The sequence below is a fragment of the Marmota marmota genome, unplaced genomic scaffold (genome assembly GCF_001458135.2).
Source record: "Marmota marmota marmota unplaced genomic scaffold, marMar, whole genome shotgun sequence".
In the NCBI taxonomy this organism is placed as follows: domain Eukaryota; kingdom Metazoa; phylum Chordata; class Mammalia; order Rodentia; family Sciuridae; genus Marmota; species Marmota marmota.
Window position 1 is genome coordinate 3,171,148 of NW_026000119.1, and position 10,790 is coordinate 3,181,937.

A 10,790-nucleotide genomic window follows, 5' to 3' on the forward strand; every position below is an offset into this window, starting at 1 on the left:
TTTTTTGAGTTCTTTGTATACTCTGGATATTAGGGCTCTATCTGAAGTGTGAGGAGTAAAGATTTGTTCCCAGGATGTAGGCTCCCTATTTACCTCTCTTATTGTTTCTTTTGCTGAGAAAAAACTTTTTAGTTTGAGTAAGTCCCATTTGTTGATTCTAGTTATTAACTCTTGTGCTATGGATGTCCTATTGAAGAATTTGGAGCCTGACCCCACAATATGTAGATCGTAGCCAACTTTTTCTTCTATCAGATGCCGTGTCTCTGATTTGATATCAAGCTCCTTGATCCATTTTGAAACTCACCCTTTTTTAAGGAATCCATTAATCTACTTTTGAAGGAGGTGCCCTCCACCCAAATGCCTCCCTTTAGGCCCCGCCTCCTAACATCATGACTGGGGCTCAAGTTTCCAACATATGAACTTTGGGGACACAGTCAAATCGCAGCATCACTTCTTCTGCTGTAGAATTTCCCCCTCCCTAATCTGGGAAGAAGATGTGCCTCCAAGTGCTTTTTTCGTTTAGCATGAGAGATTCTCAGGCCATTACTAAAGCTTTTTGAGATCTTGAGGCTCATTTAGCCTTCCTCAGAGGAGTGCTTCCAGGTTGCTCTCACTCAGCTATGTGAAGGCAAGGCAAAGAGTGGGCAGAGAGCCTTCCAAACAGCCAGGCCCTGCTTCTATCCACTGGAATCTTCATGGGGAAGAAGCAAATCAAAGTGCTAAAAGCAAAGCAGCCCCTTGACCCTGTGTCACACTGCCCCTGGCTGTAAGAGCAGCAGGCCTCTGGAGAGGCAGAGGGCCAGCTGGGCTCTGGGTAGCCAGGTGTGTCTTCAGTCTCCAGGCTGGAGGGAGAGATTTTTGACTCAGATAAATCTTTGCTGAATAGCTAAAGTGCTAATTAATCCCCCAAGTATCTCCGAGACCAGGGCCATTTCTAGTAGATATTAATTGGGTTTATGAAAAAGATAAAGTATTTTAAGATGCAAAAGAGGTTCTCTAAACACTGTTGTGATGACACTGAGTATGCATATTGGTGTTCTTGTCTGTGCTCAGTTCAGGAGCCCTGAGGGAGCCCTTTTGGAATATGCTTTTCTGCACCTGCTTGGAGACAGGAAGGCTAGGAGATTTAGATGTCTCATTAAATCCCATTTCCTACACTTTTGTGAACATGGGCCTATTCTGGGCCAGGTGCTGAAAATATACAGGGTATTGTTCTGACCCATAAGAAGACCTCCATCACCCTCAGCTGGTGGGGAGGGACAGCTAGTTGACTGAACAAGTCTGGGAGGGACAACTGTTCCACCCCACAGTCCATTAAGACAGATGGACCAACTGACCAACCAACCAACCAATCAGGTTTACCATGGGGCCTGCTGGTTGACCACTGCTCTAGAAGGAGAGATGGATCTAGGCCAATTATCTGTTGCATCAGGACAGAAGTAGGCAGGGATGGCCAGAGAAGGAGTATGGCTGAGGTTACCTCTGGAGGGAGCAGGGTGGATGTACTTTAGGCAGAACCATTGTGAGAAAGGCATTTCTAGCAGATGTAACAGCACATTCTGGGCATAGGATGTGGATTGTGCAGGGGAATTGGTGGCTAAAAACGTCATAATATTTAGGTGCTTACTATGCACCAGGCATCGTACTAAATGCTTTTCACTTAACAATAGCTCTGTGAAGTAGTCATAGGGCCACAGCGTCTTAATTATGGTATGAACAGCAGCAATACTTGGAAAACAGTTATTTCATAACTGATTTTTAGTGAAAACTTGACTAAGTGAATTTATTTGGTGGCAAAATCTGACATAAATTGTTATCGTATTTAGAATTTTCCTGTGAATGTATTTGATGGAAAACTCACATGGACCTGACTGTGGAGTGCACGCACAGTATTACCTTTCTAAAACTGGGAAAGTTCTAAACTTTGAAGTACATTTGACTCAAGATTTTGGATAAGGGACTGTGGACATTTGTTCACATTTTGCACTAGAGGAAACAGAGTGGCAGTTAGTGTTCAGTTGCCAAAGGTCACTGAGCTGATATGGGAATTCTGATTCCTGAGTCCTGCCAAACACCCTTAGGTGACATTGCCTGAAGACTCTGACTTTCTACAAAGGAGCAATCTAGGAACTAGGTGTGTGAGCAACCTCTGAATGACAGTGGGTTTGGGATAGCATTGGCTATTCATGTTCCTGGTGGCAGAGCTCTGATAAAGTTCCCATCACCACCCTCTAGGTGAAAGTAACAAGGATATGAGTGTCAATCTCTCCCCTTGGCCCATGAAGAGAGGCAGGCTTGGCCACCTCCGCTCTGGGGGAACTCAGGTATTATTTACCAAGGCATCATGATATCGTGCCTCTCTGCCTACAGGGCCTGTTGTTACCTTGACTAAAACTAGCTCCCTGGCTGAGTCATTTCTCAAAGCTCCTTTTCATGATTCTTCATTGTCTTCACATCTTATTCTCATTACAGAGACCAGTGGTAAAGAACATGTACTTACAAAATAATTCTGGAGTGTTATAGGTTGGAAACAGGACCAGCTTTATATGGCCCAGGGCACAAAGTAAGTAGCTAGTAGGAAATGACTTTTTTGTTTGTTTGTTTATTGTACCAGGGATTGAATCAGGGGCACTTAACTGAGCCACATCTCCAGTCCTTTTTTATATTTTATTTATTTATTTATACCAGGGATTGAATTCAAGGGCACTTAACCACTGAGCCACATCTCAGCCCTTTTTATTTTTTATTTTGAGACAGGGTCTCACTAGATTGCTTATAGCTTCACTAAGTTGCTGAGAGGCTGGCTTTGATCCTCCTGCCTCAGCCTCCAGAGCCTCTGGGATTACAGGTGAGCACCACAACACCCAGCTGGAAATGACTTTAAGAACAGGCTTTACAAAGCCTTTAACTTACCCTCAGCTGTCCCAGCATTTGGAGCAGGGTTCTGGGCCAGGGTTCTGCTCCAGGGCTTTGTTTTTACAAGCCTCCTACAACAGAGTCTGAGGTTTTATACCTGTCATTCATTTTCTTCCATCAGATTCTGAGTGGAGCCTGTGACTTTAAAAAGATTAAGTAGGTGCTGCTGGTCTGGAGGAAGCCAGCATCTCCTGAAAGAATAAATAGGGAGTAAGTATCCATTTATGTGTACTGTCCATTATTCCTTGGAAATCTGCAGTCAATATAATCACTTGCATGGCTCATTTTTTTTTCCTCCTCCTCCTCCTCTTTTTTTGCTGGGGATTGTGCCCAAGACCTCGCTCATGCTAAGTATGCATTTAATTGGCAGAATAGTTAAGTCTTGGTAGGATGAAGGGGGTGACATGGGAGGTAACGAGCTCAGTAGATCTTATCGGGTAAGTTCATAAGCACCCTTTACCCAAGTATGATCCCCGAGGATGATGGGACAAAAAAAGGACAAGGATGAAAAAAGAAGCTGCTCTTTTCTTCTCACAATTGTGCCATGGTTCCACCATGGTGAGGGGAGCAGTGCAGGCACCCCAAGTGCTTCCTTCCCACCTCTGCTCAGCTCTGTTTAGTAAAGACATTCAGGTGCGCAAGCTCCTGAGGACCCCAAGTGCTACTTTTCTATTTATTGCCATAACAAACTATCCTGAAGTAAATGCCTTATAGCAAAACAGATTTATTACCTTAGAGATCTACAGATTAGATGGCGGACACAGGTCTCACTGTGCTAAATCAAGGTGTCTCCCTCCATTCCTTTTGGGAAGCCCTACTTCCTTGGCATTTTCAGCTTGCAGAGGCTGCCTGCTGCCCTTGACTGTGGCCCTTCCTGCATCTTCAAAGCCAGTGATGGCAGGTCAAATCCTTCTTGTAGGACATCATGCCACCTCCCCTTCGGCTTCCCTTCCAGTTCTAAGGACCCTTGTGATTCCATTGAGCCCACCCAGATAGTAGAGGATTCTTCCCCAGATTAAGGTCAGCTAATGAGCAAGCTTAATCCAGTCCACAACCTTAATTCCCTTTTTACCCTGTAATGTAACATATTTTGATACCAAAGACCAGGATGGGACCCCTTTGGGAGGCTATCACTCTGCCTACCACACCCAGACACCAAAGAAAGCTAACCTTCATTACTTCCTCTAGTTGTTATAAATACTACTTGGATAGAAATGCTCAGTTATATGTAATTTTTTTTTAAAAGAGAACTTGTCTTTGTTGTGGGGACATCAAGGAATCATCAAAGTCACAAAATCTCAGACCTCCTCCTCCCCTTCCTGGGAGATGGTCTGGTTAGCTTACAGCTTGGGGCCTGCTGACCAGGAACAGCCCCCCAAGCATGCAGCCCTCCTAGGGACCTTCTAAAAGACATCTGATGATGTCAGTGTTTGAGCAATCCATTTGGGTCAGGTCCCTGGGGTGAACTATGGCTGGAGACAATGTAGGTTCTGGAAGCTGTCAGATGAGCATTTTGCTTAAGATGGGGGTGGGGAGAAATCTTGGCCTGTCCTGAATGCAGAATTCCATCTTCCTTTCACACATCTTTATGACTGTGTGTACAGTGTGTGAGTAGGGAATGAGAGGACAGGCTAGAAAAAGAGGCCATCTAAAAGTTGCAGTAGCAACAAGAAAGTGGTGCAGACGTATGCAGAAAGTGCAGAGGGGAAAGAGCTCCATGTCATTGAACTTGGGGTTCTCCTGGAGATGACAGCAAGGCCTTGGGTTTAGGGTCCAAGGAAGAATAGGGGTATTCTCTCAAGCTTTCAAAGATTCGAAGGGCAGGGGTTGGGGCTTCCTTTTGTGGGGGGAGACTTTGTTGGTTAGTTGCACAGATTTGGAGCTTTTGTTTGTTTTGTTTCTGCCGGGTTGGAAGAACATCCCTCAGTGTGTTTACATGAAGCCAGCCCTCTATTGATAGCCCTGAGGCTGGGAATGAGAAATAGAGAAACTTTCCCCAAAGCTGGACTAACAACATAATTTACAGAGCCCAGTACAAAATGAAAATAAAGCAACCTTATTAAACAATTATTAGGAATTTCAAGGGCTAGGGCTATAGCTCAGGGGTAGAGCTCATGCATAGAACACTAGAGTTCCTGGGCTCAATCCTCAGCACCAAAATAACAACCAAAGAATCTCAAGATGTGTTGGCAGCTTATTTAACCTCAGTTCTTTATCCATACAATGGAAATCATGTTACTGACCCCAGTGTGACATCATGAGACTTATTGTTTATGGTGCTCTAAAAAAGGGCCAATAGTGCCCAGCAGCTTATCTAGCAACCAGGATTTTGCCCAGATAATGGTCACAAGTTCCACATAAGAGCATGTGTACAATCTGGGTGCAGTGGTGGCACATGCCTATAATCCCAGGTACTCAGGAGATTGAGGCAGGAGGATTGCAAGTTTGAGGCCAGCCTCAGCAATGTGGTGAGATCCTGCCTCAGAATAGATAACAAAGGCTGGACAGGTGACTCAGTGGTAGAGTATTTGCCTATGTCCTTTAGTTCAATTCCTGGTACTGGTGGAGGGTTAGGGGGAGTAAGGGCACATCTGCTGAGGACCAGCCCCATTCAATATGGCTACCCAGATGTTTTTGTTCCTCCTGCTTTCCCTCACCAATACACATACACCCATGCCCTTCCCTCCGGAGGTGCTTTCCCAGGCAGTACCCCAGAGTCATGCCAGACCTGAGCTTCCAGAAGTAGTGGTTTTGCATTCCATCTCTTCTCACTCCACTCTGGCAAAGCCGGAGGGCTGATTAGCAAACTATGGGAGGGAAAGGAGGAGTCGAGGGTCTGAACTTCTTGGCCTGTGGCAGAAGAGATATTGGCTGCTGTAGAGAGCACCCCCAGCTTGGTGAGCTGTGGGTGGCCAGGCCAATCCAAGGACAGTTGGAGCCATAGATTTAGGGACTTCATCCTGTTGCAACCTGTAAAGCATTGCTGAAAGCTGAACTGCACATTCCTTCTTTCTCAAAGCTGGTATCAGTCAGTTCCTCTGATTGGAATCCTGGGAAGTTAAGGTAGGTGGAAGAGAATGGGGGTGGGCACAGAGACAGGACAGCAACACTTTGGGGTCTGTTTTCCTTAGGCAATAAATTCCAACATCTGGCAGAAGCAAAGTGTGAAGAGAAGGGGTCATTCTTCTCCTGGGGAAAAGTGGTTGGTAAGTTGTTTGTATACCGAAACAATTGCCCCAAACCTCGAGTTGTTATTTTTCTTTTTGGAGACTTTATTTTGCATCTTATAAATTAAATAATACTTGTTCTTTGTAGACAGTCAGAAAATATAAGCAAGCAAAAGAAAAAAATTACTTCTGTCTCCTTATTTTAGAGAATTATTACTTATGACCTATTATTTATTATCGTTTTGTACTGTAGCTTTCCGAATGTTTTTTTCTCCATGCCTAACTATGATCTCGTTCTCTGCAATTGTCCTATGACCCTGTTTTATCTGATTTTTTACTTGTCAACATATCATAACATCTTCTTATGCCCATTGATGTGGATCATGGGTTGTTTTAGTGGCAGCTTTTTATTCTGAGGTTTTGATGTGCTTAGGTCATTCTGCTGTTGCTATGTTGCTGTTGTCAAACATGCCATATCCTAGAAGCTTCATCTGTATGCACATCTTTTTTTGTTTTTTGGTTGTAGATGGACACAACACATTTATTTATTTATTTATTTTTATGTGGTGCTGAGGATTGAACCCAGTGCCTCATATGTGCAAGGCAAGCACTCCACTTCTGAGCTACAACCCCAACCCCTGTATGCACGTCTTTAATAATTTCCTCAGAATACATTTCTGGGTACTATTCCATTAAGACTTAAGACAAGTGGTTCTCATCCAGCAGTGACCCCTCTCCCACAGAGAGGAATTTAGCAATGACTGGAGATATTTTTGGATGTTACAACTGGAGGGAAGGTTGCTACTAGCCTCTAGTGGATAGAACCAGCATGCCACTAAACATCCTATAATTAAAGGACAGGTCCTCATATCAAAGAACTATCAAGTCCAAGATGTTGATAGGGTTATGGTTGAAAAACTGCTTCAGACACCTGGTCATTTTCTTACTTTGCAATATTTTGTGGGGCTGGAGTTCTAAGCCTCGGAGGAAAGAGAGGTGGAGGTATTCTGAGTAGATGATTAGTGCTAAACCATAACTCAACCTCTGCCCGCCTCCCACTTGCAAGAGGATTTGATTTGGGGTGACAAAATAACTAATATGTGCCACTCTAGCCTGTCCTTGCATCAGGGAGAGAAAGAAAGGCAGGATGCTTACAAAGAGGTGCAGAAGTAAGAGACAGAGAGAGAGAGAGAAGAGAGAGACAGAAGGAAGGGTTGGCTTTGGACAGTGCAATCCTTGTAGCAATGAAGAGTACTGTATGTATTTTGGGGGGAGCTGAAGGCCATTTCTGGGCACTGAGGACCCAGCCGGGGAAGACACATGCAGTTGCAGAATGCAGAAGGAGGAAGCCTATCAGAAAGCCTCTGTTGTCTCCCCAGAGCTGGCGTGTAGGCCGTGTGAGGTCCTGAGTCTGGAATGCTGGCCGTCACCCACCTGATCAGGAATGGAAAATGTCAGCTCCCCCCATGATGCAGGGCAGTGCTGTGAAATTCAGAATGTTGCCCTGTCCATGAGGTCTCTGTCTCAAGTAAACCCATGACACTTGTTGAAACTGGATTCCTTACAACCCCTCATTCATCACCCAAGTAATTCCCAAGCACCTATTAGATACCATACTTCATGAAGAGGCAGTGAATAAAATGGGCACAATCACTGTCCTCATGAAACAAAGAGTGTCCAATGATTAAGCAAGCAGTGTAAATGCTGTAAAGAGGGACACACGGGGTACTGTGCAATGCAGCATGGGAGCACCCCATCTGATTGTGCTTGACAGGGATGGGGAGGGAACTGGGGTCTGGGAAGCTCCTGGTCTTAAACCTCTCTGCCTCTGTGAGGAAGCCCAGGCTGCCAGTTGGAGGATGAGGGATCAGGAGACAGAGGGGCCCAGCCATTACAGCTGAGGCTTCCGATATGAAGAAGACCACCCTAGACCCAAAGACCCACTCACCTAGCAAACCCATAGACTTGTGAGAAATTATAAATTATTGCTTTAAGTCATTGAGTGTGGGGGTATGTTTATTAATCAGTCAAAACTAACTGACCTAGGCCATTTGCCTGCTCCTAGTTACTGCCAAAGGGTGGGATGCCATAATTGGCCAGACCTGGGGCAAGTGCCTACCCATGTGCCCAAGAGACTGACTCTGAAAAAGGAATGTTGGGAAAGCTTACCTGGCACACTCAGAGGATGCCTGTCACAGTCCACTCTAGTGATAGGTGAAAAAAATGGCTCCTGCATCTTTCGGTCTGCTGGTTCTTTTGCATCCTCAATCTTGGTTAGTGGTACCACCTTCTATCTGGTTTCTCAAGCCAAAACTCTAGATTTATTCCTCTGTCTCAACTCCCACATTCATTAGTTCCTGCATTCTACTGATTTTGCCATTAAAATATCTTTGATCACATCCCTACATATTCTTGCATCCTGTTATGATTTGGATATTAGGTGTCCCCCACAAAGCTCATGTGAGACAAGGCAAGAACATTCAGAGGTGAAATGATTGGGTTATAAGAGTCTTAACCCAATCAGTGAGTTAATCCTCTGGTGGGATTAACTGAGTGAGAACTGAAGGTGGGTAGGGTGTGGCTGGAGGAGGTGGCTCATTGGGGGATGTGCCTTTGGGGTATGAATTTTGTATCTGGTGAGTGGAGTTCATCTCTCTCTGCTGTCTGTTCGTCATGTGGGCTGCTTTTTTTCCTGCTGCACTCTTTTGCCATGGTATTCTGCCTGACCTGGAGCCCCAAGGAATGGAGCCAGCCTTCTATGGACTGAGACCTCTGAAACCACCAGCCCTTAAATAAACCTTTCCTCCTTTACAATTGTTCCCATCAAATCTTTTAGTCACAGCAGCGAAAAAGGTGTTTAAAACACATCCTTTAAGACTTAGGCTGGGCTTTGCCTGAAACCCCAGGTTGGGCTACAGAAGCCTCCTAAATGTACCTCTGTGCCTTAAATCCTAACACATTCTAGGGCCCTTCTTGGTGAGGGTGTCTCTCTGCTTGGACTGGAAGCTCCCTGGGGACAGGGACTACTTATAGGATGCTGCAGGTGATCATGCAGCAGATGTGCAAGGAATGGAACTAAACTCCTTGGATACCATTTTTCCCTTATTTACTATCTTATACTCTTGAAAAAAAGAATAAATGCAAAGTCATTTGTCCCTGAAGAATTTCAGGCAAAATGGTCAGTAATGGCCTGCCAAGATTAATGAAGAAATTCAGGAAGCATGGTGTAGAGGCAGGCATGGGTCTAGGTTTGAATCCTACCCTCTCCCAAGCCTCCCCAACCTGTGCTATCTTGAGTCAAATATTCATTTTTCTAAGCCACTTGTCCACTGTCTGCAAAAACAAGGTATTTACATCTTATGAGTTGTTGTGAAAGTTGAATAAAATAAAAAGGTATGGCATCCACCTCTGTTGGTAGGTCCCAAGTGAAACTGGTTTCTTTTCCTTCTTGAAATATCACCTGTGGTTCTCCCCAAAAGAGGAGCCTGAGAAGAACTTGAGTGTTAATTGTTGTTAGGAAAGTGAGCTCAGGAAGGGAAGGGAAGTGACACGGGGGTGAGAAAGCAGTCAACCCAGAGTATGTTAATATTAATAATAAACCAGTTACCATTGTGGACAGATGGGTTCAGACTCCCTGGGGACATTTGGGAGGTTGTATAGATTGAAAAATGCCTCTGAGGATGAGGAACGAGGAGGAATTTATCCACCATGTTGTCCACCATTGGCTGAGGAGTGCTCTCGAGGACATTAACATCCCAATAATTCTGTTTCCTGTGCTGGGAAAAGTTTTCAGGCAAAGAATTGGAGGAGCTGGGAGTAAGAAGTCTTTGGCAACGTGGAAAAGGTGAGTACCAAGGAGAGGCTCTGATGATGTTGGCCACGCTGCCTTTTCACTGAAAGAATATTCAAGCCCATATTTATTCTCGCCATTGCTTATATTTAGCAAGTATTTCACTGGATGAGGAGGGTTAGGGAGAAAGTGCAAAGGGGCTACTTTCTGTTGTCACTAAGGATAGATGAGATATCTAAAAATCCAACAAATTTCTTACTGGAATCTGGATGTAGAGCAAGGGCAACAGAAGAGCTGGGAGCAGTGTCAGGTCAGCCACGACCCTTCAATCCTTAGGGCTTTCAGGCACTTCTGCTCTGATAGTCATAGTTGTTGGAGACAAAGGGAGAGAAGGTTATGAGGGGGAAAATGTTACAAATATTCTATTCTATATTAGGTCATGACAGGAAGTTTATAGAAAGGGTCTGGGAGGGAAATAAACAAATGCATTTCTGTAGGTAGTTGAGAAATTTTTGTTTTTGTGAGCTTTTATTTTTATATAATTTTAAACTTAGAGCTGGGCGTGTTGGCCCATTCCTGTAATCCCAAGGACTTGGGAAGCTGAGACAGGAAGATTGCAAATTCAAGGCCAGCTTCAGCAATTTAGCAAGGCTTTAAGCAACTTAGTGAGATTTTGTCTCAAAAAATTTAAAAAAGGAGCTGGAGATGTGCCTCAGTGGGAAAGCATCTCTGGATCAAATCCCTAGTGCCCATCCCAACCCAATTAAATTTATATAAAGGTTTCAAGGATGGTATAAGTAATGATCATGTACCAAGATACTCCCTTTACCCAGATTAACCATGTTATATTTTGCTTATCTCCCTCACATTACATATATATATATATATATATATATATATATATATATATTTTTGCA

The 10,790-nt window shown here is 44.2% G+C and overlaps 1 protein-coding gene and 1 long non-coding RNA gene across 2 annotated transcripts in view; one reads left to right on the plus strand and one right to left on the minus strand.

Annotated features, from left to right (window-relative positions):
* Scd5 (stearoyl-CoA desaturase 5) overlaps window positions 1–10,790 on the plus strand; it is a 141,248-nt gene that overhangs the window by 15,080 nt on the left and 115,378 nt on the right. The gene's annotated exons all lie outside the window — the stretch shown is intronic.
* Window positions 733–10,790, minus strand: part of LOC125611066 — a 15,363-nt gene continuing 5,305 nt past the window's right edge. The window contains exons 2-4 of the long non-coding RNA XR_007341185.1: window positions 7,191–7,196; window positions 6,700–6,706; window positions 733–744 (exon numbers count right to left, since the gene is read on the minus strand). This is a non-coding gene — a long non-coding RNA (uncharacterized LOC125611066). The remainder of the gene's footprint in view (window positions 745–6,699; window positions 6,707–7,190; window positions 7,197–10,790) is intronic.